The 21,835-nt window shown below is 44.2% G+C and overlaps 1 protein-coding gene across 2 annotated transcripts in view; it reads left to right on the forward strand.

Annotated features, from left to right (window-relative positions):
- LRRC75A (leucine rich repeat containing 75A) overlaps positions 1–21,835 on the forward strand; it is a 1,049,113-nt gene that overhangs the window by 742,741 nt on the left and 284,537 nt on the right. The window lies entirely within an intron of this gene.

A 21,835-nucleotide genomic window follows, 5' to 3' on the forward strand; every position in this document is an offset into this window, starting at 1 on the left:
CTGCCCTTATAACAGTATATAGGGCGTTAGTGCAGTATGTGTCGCGCACTGTACAGGCGGGGGCGCCTGTTAGTGCGGGACAACCTAGTGATCGTCACGCGGTGGTCATTAGTCCTGTTATGGTCAATTCTGTTGTGGGCAAGCGCCCCCTCACAAGGGATGATTATCCTTTTTGGCTTGCTGAAAAATTTGACCAAATAGAGGCGGTTTATCCGCATACAACTCCTGTGGAAAAACACAGGATCCTCACCATTAGTTTGCCTAAAGACTTAGTTCCCCATATAGATGACTGTGTATCCTGGGGTAAGATTTTTGCTGCGACGTACGCGCAGTGCTTCGGCACTCCGTCTATGTTACAGCTGCCCTCCATCATTAAACAGGTTCAAGAGGACCATGGAGCGGAGTCTGCGATAGAATTGGGGATGCGGCTCCTCGGAGATTTTGGCCTGGTGGCTACCATGATAATGGGAAACCTTAAGGGTGATGCGTTGCACTTTCAGGTTCGTAATGAACTGAAGAAGGTTGCTGAAGAGGACAAGCCGCAGGAATTTGCTAAAATAATCGCAGAAGCATATCGTGATTTGGGTCGTAGCTCTTTAGGAGTTAAGCCTGTGATCAAGAATCCCGATTCTAAGCAGCAGGGTAAGGCAGGAACTTCTGGTAAGGATGAACGACCCTTTTTTCCAAAACAAAAGTGGCCGTTTAAACAACAGGGCAAGCAGCAGCAGAAACAGGGCTCTCGGCCTGCCTCTCCCGTACAGTCAAGTAGTGAACGCACTTATGATCTGCGAGATCGTGCTACTATTAAGTCTCCTGATAGATTTCAGGTTTCTGAACCGCGTTCTCCTCGTTCTTCACAGGAAACATCGGCTACACAGTCTGGTGGCGGAGGCGGTGGCAAAGGTCGGGGTGCTCCACAACAGCGTGACCAACCCCGACAGACTGAGGGTAAAGGCAAGCAGGACGAGTTTGCTCGACAAAGACCCCCGTTTCAGAAGAAGAAAGTGGCGGCTCTGACGGCAACATATGCCTCAGATAGTGCGGACACAGCTTCAGAACCGGACATGGGCGCTGACGCTACTAGACAGCGCAGCGGAAATTACCATAGTCCGTCAAGCTCTGCGTCCATTTCTGGCGGCGACAGCAACTGATGTATTGGTTACTGTTGAAACAGCTGACACCAGAGTGGCTCCCCCTGATAGACTTTATGAAATAGTCTTATTAATAGAGGGTGACATACAACGTACTATAAAAGGGATTTTTTGGGATAATCTGACCACCACCTATGATATCCTCCTAGCGGAGGCAGATTGGCCCCCGGCCTTCATTTTGGAAGCTCCTAGAGGGGAGGAGAAAATCCTCCCGTCCTTTGCGCACACGGTGCCTAAGGACCAAGCTGAAATGTACGCTGGTGAATGGGCGCTGGCGCTTGCGCCAGCGGTATATCGTACTCAGGTGGGTTGGGACCGGTTGTCCCCCTGCCATGAGATTCCATTGCGGTCTATGCCCCAGCCTCAGCCCCAATATCCCATGCGTCGTGAGGCTAGACCTCACGTCGCGGCGATCCTTGAACAATTGGAATATCAGGGTGTAATTGAAACATGTGTGTCCCCTATGAATAACCCTTTATTCACTGTGACGAAGCCTGACGGCTCGTACCGTTTAGTTTTGGATTACCGGCACCTAAACTCCCATTGCCGGACCTGCGCGGTACAAAATACACATAGCTCGGCTCTAGTCGACAGTCTCGTGCGTAAACGATTTAAAACGACACTTGACATTTCCAATGGCTTTTTTAGCCATAACCTGTCCACACTGAGTAGCCAATGGACAGCGTTTACTTCGGGCGGTAAACAAAAACAGTTTACGAGATTAGCCATGGGCTACAAAAATAGCCCTGGCGTCTTTTCCGCTCGCGTGGTTTCCCTCTTAGAAAGAATAGACCCCGAGGCATACTCATATGTTGACGATATCTACCTCACGGATGACGAGCTGTTGCCGCATCTGTCTCGAGTCGACAATATTGTAGTGAGTTTTGCTGACTATGGCTACAAATTCAATTTTGCGAAGTCTCACATCGCGGAATATACAGTGTTGTTTTTGGGCTACGAGCTCAATAATGAAGGAAAGGGGTTAGCTCCCCACTTTCTGGAGAAGTGCGCATGCTTGAGTGCGCCAACGACACTAAAGAAATTACAATCTCTACTGGGCTTTCTGAATTTCGGCCGTACGTACATTCCTGATTATGCCCAGCGTATCAAGCCGCTTTACGCCTTGGTACAACCCACATTTTCGAAGTCTAGCTGGCAGCTGGAACATTCTAAAATTTTACAGTCTTTACAGGCTGACCTTCTTGCTTCACAATATTTGCTGACACGTGATAACCGCACCAACCTGGTAATAAGAATAGTGCCAGGCGCCGTGGGTTTCACGTATTTGACGTTTAATGAGGGCGATACAGTCCCCATTGCGTACAAATCCCACTTGTACACCTCTGCTGAATTACGTTTTTCCGCGGTCGAAAAAGTTCTGACTGCTGTACAGATGTCGATCCTTAAAGAACGCGCACTGTCACATGGGAAACAGATTCTGGTTGTAACACCCTATCCCGCCTTAGAAGCGGTGACAAAGGCAAGTGTACCAAATTCTAAGGCTTTGCATCCTCGGTGGATACAATGGGCCACAACACTGACGTCGCCAGACGTCACCTACATCTTTGATGCCTCATTACAGACTCAAGAGTTCTTGCAGTATGAATTCGTTCATCCGGCTCCTCTGTCTTTGCGCCCGCTCGAAGAATACCATTGTGTCATATACACTGACGGGTCTGCGCAGCCCGCAATTGGATCAAAGCACGCCTACTCAGCGGCTTGCGCAATTGTCGTAGGTACTTTCGTAAATGGTGAATTCCAATCTGATGCAGTGCATACGCAGTCATTGGGCGATTGTACCGCGCAATTGGCGGAGCTTCGGGCTCTAGTGCTTGCACTGGAGTTTGCCGATCCCCGAGTCACTACACTAATTGTGAGTGATTCTTTCTACTGTGTCCAGTCCTATAATGACAATTTACACTTCTGGTCTCAGAATGATTATCGAGACACAAAAGGTGGCACAATTAAGCATAAAACGCTTTGGGTTCGAGTGGCGGACTTTAAAGAACGTCTCCCACTCGTGAATGTAATTCACACTCTTGGTCACCAACGACTTGGTGTCCATGCTGTCGGCAACGGCTTGGCTGACGAGGCAGCAAAAACAGCAGTGGCTACATACTTAGTGGCAGCAGTAACCAGATCAAAGAGTAAGATTGATGATGACATCTTGGCAGCTATTGCTGCTACAGAAAAGGGAGGCGATTACCCGAAGGGTTTTCCTTCTCGTTACATTTACCATTTAAGTCCTGACAATGTCCCATTAGTGAGGATTAACGACGTTGGTGACAGAATTATTCCCAACGCGGACTGCAGACCCGCACTGATTTTGGCTGCTCATGAGGGGTTGGCGTCAGCCCACGCCGGAGTGTCAGCCACTATATCTCTGCTACAACAACGTTACTGGTGGTTCGGTTTATATAAACAAGCGCGCGCTTATGTTCTCGATTGTGACATTTGCCAACAGATTAAACCTTCTACTGTTGCGCGCCCATCACAAACACAGTTGTACATATCCAATAAACCATTTGGTTGTGTTTATTTGGATCACTGCGGTCCTTTTTCTTCTGATACTGCGTACAAGTACATCTTGGTTGCAGTGGATTCGTGCACACGTTTTCTGTGGGTATGGCCACAAAGGAGTGCTGACTCGCGGACTGTCATCAGAGATTTGCGTGTCTTTGTGGGAACTTTTGCGTGTGGTACCTTCCATTCTGATCAGGGCCCTGCGTTTGCCTCTAAGGCTTACAAGGAGGCTATGAGAAATTTGGGGGTCCTAGTCAAATTTTCGTCCCCCTACCGACCTGAGGGTAATAGTGTGGTGGAGCGAATGAACCGTGACTTAAAGCAATCATTGACAGCCCGTGTTTTAGGCACAGGCCGAAACTGGCTAGCCCATTTGTATAACGTCCAACGTGCACTTAATAATCTCCCTAGAAGGTCTCTGGGTGGGCGGACCCCGTACATGATGCTCTTCGGAATCAGAATGTTTGTACCAGACCTTGATGGTCTAGACATGGCGGCGTCGACCGCACCCTTTGACGTAGATGATCACTGTGCTGTTTTACAGACTCTGCAAGAAGCCAGAGACACTCTATCGAAGGAACACATGCCCTCCACATCTGAAGCTGAGGTTCAGATTCCGGTAGTCGGCTGGCTACCCCGAGTTGGTGATCTGGTCCGTGAGAAGGTGGAGAACAAGAAGGAGTTCGGCCCCTCTTATCGTGCACCAGTTCCAGTGCTTGGAGTGCAGGGTACAAGAACAGTCATTTTACCTCCACTTCCTGGTCGCAAAGAAAACAGGTACATCTCAATTGACAATGTCAAACTTCAGCGAGTGGCCGATACTTCTTAGTGTGACTCCAGCAGTTTCATGCCAGACGATGCAAAGAAATTCGATGTTGACTCTTGCTTCTAACTCCTTGCCTGATGTTGCCATCGAGATGCAATCGGTTACTGATCCCTTGTTGATACCATCGGCTGGTGGTTTGCCCGAAGAGACTGAGTATGCTTATCCTACACGTGGTCCCTCACCTGTTTTACAATCTACGGCGCTTGGACAGTCCCGTTTCTCCTTTGACACTAACTCATTGCCCTCAAGCCCCCCATCGAACATTGCAGTTTTTTTCAGCTGGTTTAAGAGACATTTTTTGATTGCCCCTTGGACATACATTTGGCTGTTGCTTTTCAGTGTTTTTTTGTTTATGTCCGTTGGATTTGTGATAGTTTTTTCCCGTCTTGTGGATGGCCACTATCTGAGTGAGAGATCGACAATTAGACTTATCAATGGAACTTTGGCCCCCCACTCCTCGTCCCACATCATGAAGAGGGACCAGACTTTTGTGAATATTACTGCCTGGCCCGTCTTGGATGGAATCGCATGGGATGCTGTTAAATTCCAAATTCATGGGCCTACAGAGGTCATTAATGTACCTAATGTATTTCGTGTTTCTATGGGTGATGTGGTTAGGCAGAACATACGTTCTGATGATTGGGATGTACACGCCATTGAATCACTGTTTTCTGATTTGAAATATTATGCCGCTTTTGATGCTGAAGATTTATACGAAAATGCGGCTAATTATGCGGAACAGTATTGTTTTCAACATTATGGCAATCATTTCCTGCATAAAGCAAATACGTTTAGAAATTTTGTAAATTTTACCCAATGGGAACACTGTCCTACTCCCGAATTCGGAAGTTCACAAACACTGGTTAACAAGTATTCATATTTTACCGATTTCAGTGTTTCCAACCCGGCAGCGTTTTATTTTAAGGTGCTGCCTGAGTCTGCCGCAAAGGTTAGACTGACACACACGAAGCTACTTTATTCTAAGTCCTTTATGGACGAGTTGTCAATCAAAGGTTATGATGTATGGAAGGCTACTATTGATCTAAAGTCGGTTTGGGGTTCCAAGCCGTGGCAGGTACAGGGTACAGAGGCTTTACATCGTGCCTGTCTAATACCAAATCATATTTTATTTTTAAATTCATCCATCTTCCAAACCACCTGTTTCGGATTGGCTACTTCTAAACAATTAAAGTCACCTTCTGTGCCAGATCTGGGCGCTTATCCCAATTGGGATAACCACACAGATCTGTCCCGCGCTGCTTTGCAATCCTTAGTTTCAAATACATCTTTCAATATTTCGAAAGTTAATAGTGAGGGTTGGTTAATTTGGCAAAGCAGTTCAGATATCTGTCAACGACGTTTTCTGGGACTGAAACCGGGATATACTCAAGAACGTGTGGACCCTCGGTTTGAGTCGTCACATACTGTCACTACATACTCTGTGGGCAAGTTATGTCAATCTTGGCTGCGACATTCCACTTTGGCGTCTGTCAAGGATCACTTATCCCAATTACATGACAGAATAGATTTGAATGATTTTGTTAAGGGTCCTGTGGGCGGCAGAACCAAAAGGTGGGCGTATGCTATTTACAACGAAGTCTGGAAGTTGTCACAGATTGAGGCGGCTTCCAGATTGAGAGCTATTGACCAAGCAAACATGGAGAAGGTTTTAGCCGTTATAGATAATAGCATTAGCACTCTCTCTTCTAGGATTTATACATTAGATAATATTGTTTCGTCAGTTGTTGATATTGTGCATGATGATATGTCTGTGTTGTATCATGGTCAAAACCAGTTGCGTTCTGTTATGCAGTTTGCGTGGACATTGCAGACGTTAAAGGCAGGGAGGGTCCCTTGGGACTATTTGAACACTACATCGTTATTCCTTCCCTTTAACCTTACTGACAAGCAGCGCTTTATGTCCATGAAGGATGCTACATATTCATTGTTACATATTGAAAAATTAGAGCCATTGCCCTTCTCAGTAGCGGAGATCAATTCGGCTACGTGGCTAGCACACGGATTGATAACTCTCCCTTTTGCGCTTTTTAAGTTTACGTCTTGTATGAAACATTATGCTTTAGGTAGATATGAACCGCTAGGCACCGCTTTCATACATGAGGTTTGGTCCCTCCCCTTTACGTATAGATGTACTAGGGACGGAACTGAGGTTTATTTGAAAGGCGAGGAATGCACCACGTCACCAGACCATTCCTTGGTTTGTAGGCACATTCAATTACACGGCGCGTGCAATGTACAAGCCCCGAATTTGGCCTGCGTTCTGCGAGGTATCCCAGTGCCTGTGATTACCCCTTCTTTCACGCTGCTTGCTAACGGTAGTTATTTAATTTTGAATAATGAAGCTTGCTGTGGGATGTTAGTGGGAATCCCATACATAGTAACTGTCTCGCAGAAAGTTGTCTGCTGCAATAATGTTCTCTTTCCACCCCCGCATGGGCGGCTGGATGTTTCTATCTGGCCTTCGATTCCAACCTTGAAAGCAGAGTTCAACAAGTTGAGCAGAATAAGAGCCTTATTGTCCCAAAAAGAGGTGTCTTTGACTTCCTCTCGTGAAACATTCGACCTTCACGTTGCTAATACGCGCACAGAGGTACAGGCGCTTCTGAATACTGACCTCCCCCTACATTTCGGCTCTTTGATCCAAACTATTTTCAATGCCTCGTCCACGACCGGCCTGGCTCATTTTTTTAAACTTGTGGGCTCGGGTCTCGTGACCTCTTTCCAACCTATTTTTGGTGTGGTTCCGGGCTTTTTTCATTCCCTTTTCTCGAGCATCTTTGGAGGTGTTCCGCTACTTCTGGCGCTAGTGGCAGGTGTGCTGCTTTTCCTTTTCATACTACGAAATGGCTGCTCCATCTGTGCCACTCGTGCATCTATCCCGCCTGCAGCTTCTTCGGGATAGGATGCTTGACTTTTATGGAACTCTGCCATTGGCGACATTAAGCCTGGCGTATGGATTGTCCTTCCGGTATTGCTACTTCACCTGCGTACAGCCTGTACTACACTGCCTGGACTGCCCCTTTGAATGGCCTTTGGATTTGTGCTTGACCAGCCTGGTGTCTCCGGTGCCGGATTTCGATCGACTAATGAGGCCCTTAGTGTCTCACGAGTTGACCTGTTCTGGTGTCCGGATAATGGCTTGTGGAGCAGCACATGGCATCCTGGGTAATTGGGACATCTCTACAGCTGCCTACAACTTCTTGGCTATGAGCTATTTGGAGGAACATTCCGGGTGCCCTCTGATCGTGCTGGAAGCTCCGCTGATTGAAGAACACGTGTGTTCCTTCTCGTTGATGGATTGGATGGCTGAGACGTTCGCTGGCCCTGCAAATGATTTTTTGTTGGAAGCAGTTGCCACATATGCTGCCTATACATTCATGGATTGACTGAACTATTGTCCTTGGCGCCTGTCGCTCCTGGACAGCACCCTGCCGAGGCATATACACTTTTTTATTTTCTCCCTGATGGTTGTTTTGAGTTTTTTTTTTAAGTGATTATATTTTTTTTCCGGACTCCACAGTTTCCCCTGTTGCTTTTCAATTTTTTTCGTTTCAGACTTTAACTCATTCTGAACCTTTGAATTGGTTACGCCTTGTTCTGCTCTGACGAAACTGAACTCTGCGTTCTCTCTTTTCTTGCCTACTAAATAGTGCTTCGATCAAGGGGGCGTGTAGTGAGTTCTCTCTGAATACGTACAGGCATTGTTAAGTTAGCATAACCACGTTAGATGTTAGAAAGCCATCTTTTTGCTTTTGCACACGGCACTGCGTTTACATGTTATTTCTTAAAACAGACTGTTGACTCGAGACTTGCTTCACACAAGCGCGATCTGTTGCTACTATCCCAAGCTCTGCGCAGCGACCTTGGTCTGTACATGGTGTGACAAACAGTCTGAGGTATTACACAATGCATGTTTTTCACTCTAGGTTGATCGGCCCACTATTTAGCCATAACACACGCGCAGCTGCAAATGCCTGAAAATTGGTGCTTTTAGTATCACAGACATCATGTTTATTATTCAGACCGAAGACGAGCCTTCATGCGAGAAGTCTCCTGATGCTCCTGTGATGTGATTTCACTAAGCTGATCTTTGAGGTATGGGGTCCCCTATTCAAGCCTAAGAGACCTTCTATTAGCATAATAATAATATTAGCTTCTTAGTAAAGGGAAGGTGGTAGTATCCACTGTCATTATAATATGATAACCCCTTTTATATTCTATGGTATTGTAACTATGTTGCTGGTTTTGATATTAATCATTTGTCTGCTTGTATTAGCCAAAGTACTGCATCTTAGGACACGTGGTCTATAAAAATAAACCCCTTTTTATTTACAACGTGTCTCTGTTGATTATTGTTGTGGACTGATGTGAGAATAATATACGAACAGGTATTTCCGATTCCCACCATTCCTGAGTATGTACTGAGTCGCTTGTTCTGGGTTGTCTACACATTGGGACCGCCGAGCTAAATCTCGGATAACGAATGGGACACTTATGCTAGCCGGATACTGGGTTCTGGGTTCTGAGGTGAGTTTCTGGTACACCACAATTCACTGAGGTCCTGGGGTTCTTCGCATAGTTCTGTGTATCAGCAGAATCCCTGCAACAACAGCTGGTGAGAAATGCAGTAACCCAAACAACCTTCATGAGCGCCATCCATGCTGCTCATAAATCTTCCTAACTGTTAACTGTGGCTTGTCTTATTCAGGGCTAGCACGGGCACCGAATGCTTTTGAAATGCAAAATATCTCGCATTTGAGAGAGTTAAAGCTATTGCCATTGTAAATGACAGTGGCTTTTATTCATTTCAAAACAACACATAAATAAAAGGCATTGTCATTTACAATGCCAATAGCTCAAACTCTGGAAAATGCGAGACCTATTGCATTGCACATGGTTGTTCTATGTAGTTATTTGTAGAGAGGAAGCTGTCATCCGCAGGCATCCTAGCACTAGAACTGCGGAGAGACACATAGGGAGGGGGACAAACTCAAACAGTGACAAACTAGAGCCAGAAAGGCACACAAAACTGAAAAAACAAGCATTGGCATAGCCAATAGGTCTCTCCTTTGGGACCTTATAAGTGTTTAGCCATGCAACAGTTGATGTTGTCGCACCAAGGATATTGTGCTGGATAACTTCAGCACAATATCCTTGGTGCAACAACATCAACTGTTGCTTGGCTAAACACTTATAAGGTACAAGGTTTCGCCAGGCAACAGGTTATGTTGTTGCACCAGGGATATTGTGCTGCAAAACTAAATACTTATAAGGTCCCAAAAGCGAGACCTATTGGCTATGCCAATGCTTGTTTCGTTTGAGGATAAGCAGGTCATCTGCATACTGAATAAGTTGAATCCTGTGTGTTCCAAGTCTTGAGGGGAGAAGCTATTCAACGTAGATAAAACACTTCCAATTTAGCGATTGAACAAAATCGGGGCCAGGGCACGGCCCTGTTCTAGCCCTTAGTTAACTTGAATTCTTTTTGACACTGTCACTCTGACCCCTAGCTTAACTTGAACCCTGTTGTCCTTGTACAAACAGACTATTGCTTTCAATAAAAATGTTGAGATACCCCAACTGGTCAGCTTTGTCCAAAGTAGGTTGTGATCCACCCAGTCAAAGGCAGCGGACTAAACGAAGCAGGTGAACAAAGGTAGTCTGGAGGGCAGCATGAGCAATAGGTCACATATGTTAGTGCCACAATATTGTCTTGTGTGGAGCATTTTTCTCTGAATCAAGTCTGATTGCCCTCTTTGAGCCATTGTTCAAGCTCCACCAGTAATATCTTGGCAAAGCCTTTGCTGCCACGTCTAGCAATGCAATCAAACGATAATTGGCTATATCAGTGTTATCTCCTTTCTTATATATTGGATTAAGCATAGATTCTCGCAGTGATTCTGGTACCATTGCATTGGTAGATGATGTGGTATAAAGGGGTGGTGGCCACTGGGTCCAGAATTCAATATCTGCTTTAACCCCTCCCCTGCTCATGACGGAGCCATTCCGTCATGAGCCACGGTCGCCGTGTGCTCATGACGGAGTGGTTCCGTCATGCCGCGGCCGTTGGCGGCCGCTCTTCCCACGCTGCGCTGATTCCCCGCCTGTGCAGGCGATTAGCGCAGTGGGCGGAGTCATGACGGAACCACTCCGTCATGAGCACAGCTCAACCGTGGCTCATGACGGAGTGGCTCCGTCATGAGCACAGCGCCACCGCGCTGCCCCCCAACCCCCCCCAGCGCTGCGGCGGAATTCCCGCCGCAGCGAAAGGGTTAAACAGTAATCCTGGGAGACCATTCGGTTCCGGTGCTACGTCTTCTCTAGCTGTTTGTAATGACTTCTTGACTTTAGCTGCAGTGATTAGTAGTCTTCTTCTATTTCTTTCCTAGTTGTAACCTTGAAAATAAGGCTGTAGATTGTATTAGTAGTTTATAGGCCATGCACGTGAATGATCCATTGCACCTCAGTGACTCCGCTACCTCGTTTATGAGGTTGATTTAATCTATCTACATAGTCGCAGCAAGGTATATAAGTGCAACCATTGGGTCTCTATATATCTTGTCTATTTTCCTGTTTGTTTTAGTCCCTCCACTTTATTCTTTGTGTGTATTTTAAAACTTCTTGCTGCAGCTCTTAGAGCAGTTTTACATCTTACGGCTATATTATATCAAGAATGTGTTTTTCTACAAAGTTGTCGCCTGGCATGATGTCCACCCTTGTTTTCTGATTTAGATATTTATGCAAAAAGATATAATATTAATCCATACTGCTACGAGTTAATGGTCTTTTTTGATTACGGATAACCAGTTCTCTCTTGATACCTTTATTTGCCAATTTGCTGAATTGTTCCCCCAAAAGGTTACCCCACTTAAGTCTTTTAACTAGTGAGGCAGTCTCTGTCCTGTTGATGCTCCCAGAATGTTAATCCCCTCGGCAGTCAGGTGCTCCGCCAAGAGATGTCAAGCCAGGGGATAATTATCACTCTTTACGTTAGTTGATTGCGAACTGATTACAGACTGACAATAATAAATCGGTAACAAATGTTATAATTCCCCTAGATGAGCTCAGAAGTACTTGTTTTTATTTTCATTAGAATACCAGGTCTGTAGCCATGTCAATTTGCTTCTGCTAATATGGTGATAAGTTGTTTAGCTAGCGAGTCCAATCCTGATAATAGGCTGTATTGATTTTTACCCTTAGCGCTGTAGACATATAGGTAGTAAGTCCTTTCGCTGGGCTTCCTTACTTACTAGTTTTTACAGCTGGTTGATATATTGGGCAAAAGCCCTCAATGTAGTACGGATGAATCGCCCATGTGTCTTGTACTCAAATAATGTCAGTGCCTTATAAGAATGTTAAATATTTGCTTGTTTCATCAATTGATTTAAACCGGTCTCGTTCCATGACATGATCTTCAAATATTTGTTGTCATTCTATGTTTTAAATATCTATTTCTTTATGTTATGAATAAGGGACTGCAATTAATGTGGAGGGCAACGAACTCCAATCTCTTTCCTTATCATAGTGATACGTGGGGTTAATAATGCATCTTCTTCCGCTCGAGTTGTTGATTTTCACCCTAATTCTTTGATTTGATATTGATTTAGACTCCCTGATATAGTTTGTTCCCTTATGCATACTTTTAGTTGGCTTGTCAGTATCTTTAGTCCTTTTCGGGGTAATTAAAATGATAGGATTTCACTCTGGTTCTTTGAGCTGTATTGCAGTCCCTAGTGGGCGAAAACATGTTTCATGCAAAGTATTAATGCTGCCTGATTTTGACTTTGCCAAGTTAGTACAGTAGATTTGTTGCCACTTATGGATGAAGTACCTTAAATTGAATCCTTCAAATATCGTCGCTCCAAAAGTGTTTCAGTGTGGGTATGTGTTGCAACAGGCACAGTATATTAGATCTGTTGAGAATGTCTCTGCTGTTTCTCGATATGCATTGGAATGTAACAATTATTTGGTTTTGCATAATTTCGGTGTCCATGGAGGGACTGCTTACAATCCTCTGATTACACATTTGTTCGGTCCATGCGCTATGATTGATCGAAGCTACCATGTGCGCTCTATTTATATCAGTCGCTTCATTTTCACCTATTTCCTTTATGGGATTGCTGTGTGTTTCTTTGGTGAAATCACATAAGCTGTCCTGCCATAGGCCAATGCTGTCACACACTATATCTTTTTTTTTGTTTTTAAGCTTTATTTAAGTATCTAACAAACTAAATATGAAAAACAAAATTACAAACAGAAAGCGGGATGAGATCATTTGCATTACAGTGATAGGTTGAGCATACATCTCAACACAATGGTATATTGAGGCGAAACCCCACAGGTAAATCAATTACAGTGGATGGTTGTAGGGGGAACATAGAAAACGAATCCCTGTACCAAGAGCCGAGTAATGAAAAATTTGAATGATTTCAGGTGTTGGTGTCCTTGCTGGTGTGGCTTGGGGTTAGTGTATCAATGGACGTTAGTGGAGTTGGGATCGGGGAGTCTGAGCGTAGGGAAAACAAGTAGAAGCGAAATGGTTGCCATATATCCCTGGGTCGCATGGAAGGGGGTTGCAAAGTAGCATGGACCTCACTCATCACGTCACAGTAAGTCAAGCTCTAAAGCCAAGCTTTGGTGGTCGGGCATGTGGTATTACCCCTACTAAGTACAATCTCTCTTTTCGCTAGTTGCAAGGCAATAGCAGCTAGCCCACGGACGCTTTTAGGGATGACTGAAACATTGCCCAGCAGCAGTGCCATAAATTAGGAGAGATTTAGAGTTAGTGAAATCATCTATGAAAAGGGTACCGAACACATCAGTCCAGTATTTGTTATTGGCAAGGCAGGTCCAGGTCATATGCAGGAAGTCGGATTCAGGAGAGCGGCATTTGGGGCAAGCCCAGCAGGGGTAGTGTAGGATCTGTACAGGAAGCGAAAATAGAGCAGTTTATGATAGTGATTGAGATACTAATTTAATTTGTGCAACAGTACGCCCATCCCTTATTGGTGACAGGGCCGGCTTTAGCGCTAGTGGCACCCTGTGCGACAGTGTCTGTTGGCGCCCCCCCATGATCACCTCTGGCACCGATTTCCTCACTAGCACCCTTTAACCGTGCCTCTCAAGTCTCCATAACCACTGTCTCTCAGATTCATTTAGTTTTATAGCACTACTCATAGCAGTGTAAAGTGTCAGGGCACTTTACAACACACACACATTGCACAGAGACAATCATATGTGTGTAACTCAGTGTATGGGAAATGTTACATCAGACAGTACTACAAGGTGTAGTGTAGGAGTGACATGTCATCGATACTGCTAGGCAATATAGTTAAAGTTCTTATTCAGGAAAGGCACAAAATCTGAATTTAAAATGTAACATCATTGTTAAGGGTTCTCTTTCATAATAAGAATTGTTTTCTACCCACATGAACCCTTTTCACAAGATTAGTTAAATGAAAGTGATTACGCCAAATTGTATTCCTGCTTTCTCTACTAACGTTCAGACTGATGGTCTTTTATTTGCTTGCTAAAAGTGGTGGAGGGGAGTAAAACAATTCAAGGTTATACTTTCAATTTAGTCATACTCTAAAGGACCACAGTCTCCGAATTTCAATTTTTTGGGTTTATTATAAGGCAAAAAATAATTGAATATAAACACACCTCAATATCAGAGTATATAGATACATGAAAATCAATACAAAGCCGCGTCTACGAATATAAATCATTCGACATAAAAGACATAAAGTGATGAGCTCCAAAATCAGAATACAGCATAGAATAAAAGCTGAGTCCAATTCTCTTTTTATCTGGGAGGAAAACAAAACAAAAATCTTTTTCCCTACACTGCTCTAAATGAGGGTCCAACCAATCTCTCTTTTGTCATTTCCCTAAGGTGTGAGCACGTGTTGACTTCCTAGGAAGTACCACGTCAAATGGGTCTGATAACTTAAAGCTATGGAACTCGCTCTAAGATGCTCCTTCTCCTCTGAAAATGAGCAGAAGACTGCAGAATCTGTCCCTGCGTATCATACAAAAAAAACAATGTTCAACCCACAATACGTCGCATGATGAACTTTTTCAATTGCAGCGTTTTCAGTAGCTTCCCACAGGAGTTTAATTAATTTTTCTTTGTCTTCCAGTGGCCTTGGGTTTCAGATAGGCCAGGCACGAAAGGAGTCCTCCCTTCTCGCCTTCCAGACTTCTTCAAAGATATTCCGGGTATCTCCTTAAATCTAAGAATAACGATGTCGAATTCCTGCACCTGCAGTAGGATGAGAACACACTGTCTTCGAGCACAAAAAGGATTCATTTAATTATTTCTTGAGCAACCAAGGAGGAACGAAACTCAAAACAACTTACAGTTTGGGCCTACAATTCAGGCAACTTAAACTAAACACAATATACACTGCACAAATATAATTTCATCCTGCACATTACACATACAGGAAATTATAAGTGTCTCTAATACATGTAAAATCCTACTTGAATGTGCACACTACAATTTAGCGCTGCTATAACGTGAATAAATGCATCTTAATAATTATGAAGCACTGCAAACGACAAAATACATGTGAGTGCGTTTCAACCATGAGTATAGTGCACCCATACAATTTTGAGTGCTGTAAGCGCTCTATCAGTTCCCCCATCTTATGACTAGTGTCATAACATCAATATCTATCCTCTCATAGTTTCTCCTTGTAGAAAAGACCCACCTAAACAGATGTAGATTGCCGTCCCTGTCTAAATCTTTTTAACCCTTGAAGGTGCAGATAATGACTGTCCTCAAAGGTCGTTCTAACTGCTGCTCACGCTTTAGAGTAAGACCTAGGGAGCATAGGGAACCGCGCCGGCCGCAATGCCCGGTCTCTAATTGTATAAACGGAGAGGGTTTTTTACAAGTATCAGCAAATCTCTTATAATGCGCCTTGGCCTTCAGTAAATGACTGTGAACTGATTGTTGCTTGGTCTTGATTCGTTGTAGAACAGAAACAGAAGGTACCGTGGAAGGGGATAGACCAGAGGCAGTACCGTAGGATGAATACCATGATTGAAATATGAAGAAAAGGTATGGGAAGAGCAGGGACGGCTCGTCTCCCCACTGTCTTTCAGCACTGTAAAAAAGGAAAAATAAAATGATAATAACCTGTGGTTATTATTATTTTATTTTTCCGTGCTGAGGCAGTTTTGTAGGGTGGGGCTTGGCAGCACAGATGGGGGAGGAGTTGTGGCACTCTCTAAGTGCCCATGACTGTTTGGCTGGGCATCTTGGGCCGGCTAAACAGTCATGCGCACTTTGTATGTTCTCCACCCAAGATGTATTACAGCTTGGGTGGAGAACATGCCCAGGCTCTCATTCCCTGTCAGAGCGCTGAACCATGGTGCTCAGACCAATCACAACGCTGCATTGCAGCATTGTGATTGGCTTAGGGGAGCCTGGGTGCTTACTGCTTCCTGCTTGTACAGAAGCTAGGAAGAGGACAGAAGAGAGGAGGCGGCTGCCTGACTGGCTGGCTGGCCGGCAGGCAAGCCTTTTTTTTTTTTGTTGTTGTCTTTTAAACCTCCCTCCCTTCTTCCACCCTTTCCCACCCCATCGCTGCTTCTTCTAAGAAGAGCAGCACTACTGGGGAAGAACAATTCAAGAAATTATTGTATGCAAATTCTGCCAATGCCAACCAGTTATTCCAATCTTCTTAATGATCCGTAAAATAAAAAAAAATACGGAATAGATTAATTGAGCCTTTCTGTATGGCCATCTGTTGCGGGTGATAACTGATGGCTTTGAATTACATAAACTCGAGTTGTGTTGTAAGTTCCTTCTAAAGCCTTGCAATAAACAATTTCAATTTATCTGTAATGATCTCTACTGAAACACCAAGCAATCTGAACATAATGTTCTAAAAGACACCTGCCAGTTCTAGGGCTGATGATAGTTTCTTCAATGGAATGAAATGTTCTAATGTTGTAAAATAATCAATGCAAGGGAAATTGCAGTGACTCACCTGGCTGCTGTGAAGTGGGTAAAGGGCGATATAGCCTGTTGGCTTTGTGTGTACACTCTAGCGCTCATTCTGAAGGCATATTATACCTATAGGTGGGTATTGCTAAAGGGGGTACAGACTCTTTTTTGGTGTTGGCACTACCCAGGATAGGTTGTGGGGCACCTGCTACTCTAATAGTAGCAAGACTCAACTGGTTAAAGCGAGAAAACGAGTTAAGCACAACAATCCTGCCTAAGCAAGTATGAGAACTCAAGGGAATCAAAGAAGGGAAAGCCTTAAGAAGGAATGGAAAAGGAGCAAAGTGCAGTGCAAAGTGCAGAAAAGCCACAACTACTACCGGAGATGTTGCTAGGCACCTCTGTCTGGATCTCTAGACTTCTTTTACTGACTGTATTACTGATGACCTGGAAGTGACAACCCCTAACTTCCTGCTTTTCTCTGTATAGTCTGTTTGAGGTACCACCTTCCGGTTCTCTAGAGTTTACAGTACCTATTTCTACCACCCAGCCCTGCCAAATACAATTCATCAGGCATTAGACTAACGCATTTCAGTGTGGAGGTCCGCATCACAGCCCTGAAATGCATTGTCCTGTATTTATAGTGCCACAGCTGTCTGCCGGAGCGCTGTTATTTAGCACCTCCACTGCCAAAGCACTTAGCTGTGAGCTTGCGGCAGGCTTGAGGGCTGGTGCAGCTCTCTGCTGAATACAGTGTTTCCCGACACCGCGGCAATTACTGACGTCACGTCATGAGTCTTCAGTCTCATGATTTCATTTGCCCAATCACCATAGGCAGGCCCCGTTGCCCTTGGCGAGAGCGGTTGGGCGCTGTATAGTTTAAGTTGTTTTTAGGCAGCCAAGCCACCTGGAGCCCGCCGCTGCAGCTCGCACAGCACAGCCCGGCCAGCATATTGATTTGGACCGGACCGTGGCTAGAGAGTGGTGGTGCATGACTGCCTCAGCAACCACCCTGCTGTTCAGTGAAGCCAATGCCGTGCAAGCCAGTTGGAGGGTCTGACTTGGACCATTGCAAGGCCTAGGACAGTGCCCGGGGGAAGTCGTCGCGGCTGGCCCATACCATCAATGGTGCTCATGGCTGACTCAGAATAAGTGAAGTGTCACTCACAGTTTCTTCTCCTTGGCTTCCTAATGCAATTTACTTTTAGGAGTGCGTCATTCAGCCAGCCTACAGTGACAGGGAGCAGCTATGCATACAGTCAGTCTGCAGTGTGCACAAAGTTGAGTTCAGACTCACTTGTAAAGTTAGGACACTTGAGAGATGTACATTACAGTGTGTCCTGTCTGCACCTCTGCACAATTAAGTTGAGTTCAGCTGCTCGTCTGTCCTGCCCACTCGTTGCCACCAATGCTCCCCTGTCAGTGCCTCACTCCTGCAGTTCTGCCAATAGGGCCTAAAGGTTTGTTGCCCAGTGTGGCTCAATATCCTAAGAGACCCAGACCTCCAGCACCAGGAAGGCTGTTGCAGGCGCGGCGCGGTTAAGGCCATTAGGCACACAGTTATGACAGCGGCGCCTCACGATTGTGTCATTGGGTTGCTAGTACCCCACAGATGGGAGTGTCCCAGGGAATGAGGGGGGAACAACCTTTACAACGCAACTTTTACAACGCACTACCATTACAACGCATTTTTTACAACGCATAATCCATTACAACGCATGATATTACAACGCATGACACTACAACGCATTTTTAAAAACTACCTTTACAACGCATTCCATTACAACGCATACTACCATTACAACGCATACCATTACAACGCATAATATTACACTATACTATCCAACACTTACCCTACTGATGCACCCCCTGGAGTTAGAATAGTAATTTTTACCCCTATACTATCCAACACTTACCCTACTGATGCACCCCCTGGAGTTAGAATAGTAATTTTTACCCCTATACTATCCAACACTTACCCTACTGATGCACCCCCTGGAGTTAGAATAGTAATTTTTACCCCTATACTATCCAACACTTACCCTACTGATGCACCCCCTGGAGTTAGAATAGTAATTTTTACCCCTATACTATCCAACACTTACCCTACTGATGCACCCCCTGGAGTTAGAATAGTAATTTTTACCCCTATACTATCCAACACTTACCCTACTGATGCACCCCCTGGAGTTAGAATAGTAATTTTTACCCCTATACTATCCAACACTTTCCCTACTGTTGCACCCCCTGGAGTTAGAATAGTAATTTTTACCCCTACACTATCCAACACTTACCCTACTGTTGCACCCCCTGGAGTTAGAATAGTAATTTTTACCCCTACACTATCCAACACTTACCCTACTGTTGCACCCCCTGGAGTTAGAATAGTAATTTTTACCCCTACACTATCCAACACTTACCCTACTGTTGCACCCCCTGGAGTTAGAATAGTAATTTTTACCCCTACACTATCCAACACTTACCCTACTGTTGCACCCCCTGGAGTTAGAATAGTAATTTTTACCCCTACACTATCCAACACTTACCCTACTGTTGCACCCCCTGGAGTTAGAATAGTAATTTTTACCCCTACACTATCCAACACTTACCCTACTGTTGCACCCCCTGGAGTTAGAATAGTAATTTTTACCCCTACACTATCCAACACTTACCCTACTGTTGCACCCCCTGGAGTTAGAATAGTAATTTTTACCCCTACACTATCCAACACTTACCCTACTGTTGCACCCCCTGGAGTTAGAATAGTAATTTTTACCCCTATACTATCTAATACTTACCTTAAATGTAATTTAATATTATGCGTTGTAATGGTATGCGTTGTAAAGGTAGTATGCGTTGTAATGGTAGTGCGTTGTAAAGGTATTTTTTAAAAATGCGTTGTAGTGTCATGCGTTGTAATGTCATGCGTTGTAATGGATTATGCGTTGTAAAAAATGTGTTGTAAGTGCATGCGTTGTAATAGTGTGCGTTGTAACGTCATACATCCGAATGAGGCCACCCCGCCCCTCACCAGTTCCTTTAGGCTTGATGCCTCACCTGGGGGTATTTAGAAGGAATATGTAAAGGTACTAATGCGGGCGACTATTAATGCTAGAGGCTGCGGAGGAGACATCTGCATAGTCTTTAAAGTATCACTCATAATTACACTGAAATCGTGAAAATGTCACACATAGCAATCTGAAACTTTGGCAGCTTTGACCACCCAAATGTCAGCTCACTCTCCTATTTTTCCAGATGCTGCGTTATGTGAAACGGTGCAAGTGTGTGTGAGGTGGTGAGCCCCTAGCCCTGGTACTCGCACTGCCAAGGTGATGCCAAGCTGTGCCATTTGGCAATGTGTGGGAGGTGTTACTACAAATAAATATTTCCTGATCCAGTCTTGGTACCTGGAGATCTTCACATAAGGAATACCTGTTTACAATGTATATCCATCAGAAACAACTTTACTGAATTTAATAACTAGTCCTTCTGTGTTTCTTCTCACTGTATACTTCCGGTGGCTGTGGGAAATGCGTCATCAGTTTCTCTTCCTGCATCTCATGCTCGTGGATCACGTCCATGCTACACCTAAGAGTTATTTTAATTTTGCCAGAGTAATCGGTGTACTTTTGATAATTTCACATTACTCTTTGACGTGGAATTACCAATAATTATGCAACTGTGCCCGCTTGCGTAATTAAGAGCAATATGGGGGGAAAGCAAGCACAGAAACAACAAATTTAGCTGCTGGTCGTGTTGTTTTGAATGTAGCTCTGTTTTCTAAGCTTGAAATGCATCCTCGTGTTCCTTTTGGATGCAAGGATGCATTTTGCGCTGAATATCTGGAGTAAGCGGGGGGAAAACCACGCTGCTATTCATGTTCTGTTGCATTTAGCACTATTTCTTAACGTAAATTACGTCCTCAGGTTTATTTTGGACTCAGTGGGTCATTTTAGCGTTAAGAAAATAGAGTTAAATGCCGGATTACTATTCGCGCACAAATATGTGGAATCTCTTGGAATTTTTCGGTAATTATGCATAATTACGCTATAGCAAATTATGCGAGTTACACCCACCCCTAATCGTTACTTAAAGTAAATCAATAATATGCACCCAGGATAGATTATAAAACCCTAATCACACAGAGCATAAATATGTATGTAGTTCGGCAAGTCATTGGCAAGAAGCTCAAAGGCAAAAATGTTGAAAAGAGAGCTGTTGATAAATATCGGAGTCAAAGATGCTATGGGTAAGCACAGGTCTTATAAACCCAAAGATCAGAGCAGCCAATAAACTCTGAGTTTAAGGGTGTGAGCAATGAGATAGAATGTGATCAGAAAGACTGATAGATACTGGTTACAGCCTGGTTATGGAGCGATTGATTAATACTAACAGACAAGCCTCAGTGAAACTCATAATGTAATCAGAAAAGACAGTACACTATAATGCAAAAGAGGCATTCTTACTAGTAGCCATATGTGCATTCTACAGAATCCCGCTGTCTGTTGAAAAAGTAATGTACTTCATGTATTAGCACAGTCTATAATATTATAAAACACTCTAATAAAGACATGTACCCCTCAGAGAAGTAGCTAAAAAATTAATGCAATTGCTTCAAGGGCCCCAGAGATAAGGTTCAACAAGCATTGACACAGCCAATAGCTTTAAGGTTGGCTGTCAGTTTGTGATGTTCTGAATGCATTGGAAGAAAGTTATGGGTGGCTGAGTGAAGTGGAAGGTGGGGTTTGAAATGTTAGTAGGAAAGCGGTTATGGCAATTCTTTCCCATTTGGGGTGAGCAGCTGTGCATACACGACGTGAAGGTGGCTGCTGCGTCAATAAACGTACTGATTCAACTGCTGAACCGTGTATACTGTCCTGATTATTACACAGTCTTTTGGCTTTGTTAATTGTTGTTTTATTCCATCATGGTATTTGTATAACTTTATTGTTGGTGGAAGTGCTCGGCCCGACTGATATGATAAATAAAAACATTGACTATAGCAATAATATGTTATGGTCTCCAAAAGTATACATTTCCCACTGAAGGGGTTTACTATCTGTGTGGAGGTGATCCTTGTGAAAGAGAACAATGCCATCACTCACAGTGTAGTTAGACAATGGCTGAAGTAGACTGACCCGTTGCTACATGTGGTGTGCTGTAGTTGGAGAGTCAAAAGTGTGAATAACACAACAGACCAATGAATAAAGAGGGCTTGATGAAAACTCATATATATATCAATTCAACAAACCGAGTACAGCACTCACGGGGAATATTGTATCGATGTTTTTCAATCAGCAAACAGACGCGTTTCAGAAAATCCTTCGTCAGTGTTTAGTTTAATCACTACGAGGA

Source organism: Triturus cristatus, chromosome 3_2, assembly GCF_964204655.1.
Source record: "Triturus cristatus chromosome 3_2, aTriCri1.1, whole genome shotgun sequence".
Classification (NCBI taxonomy): Eukaryota; Metazoa; Chordata; class Amphibia; order Caudata; family Salamandridae; genus Triturus; species Triturus cristatus.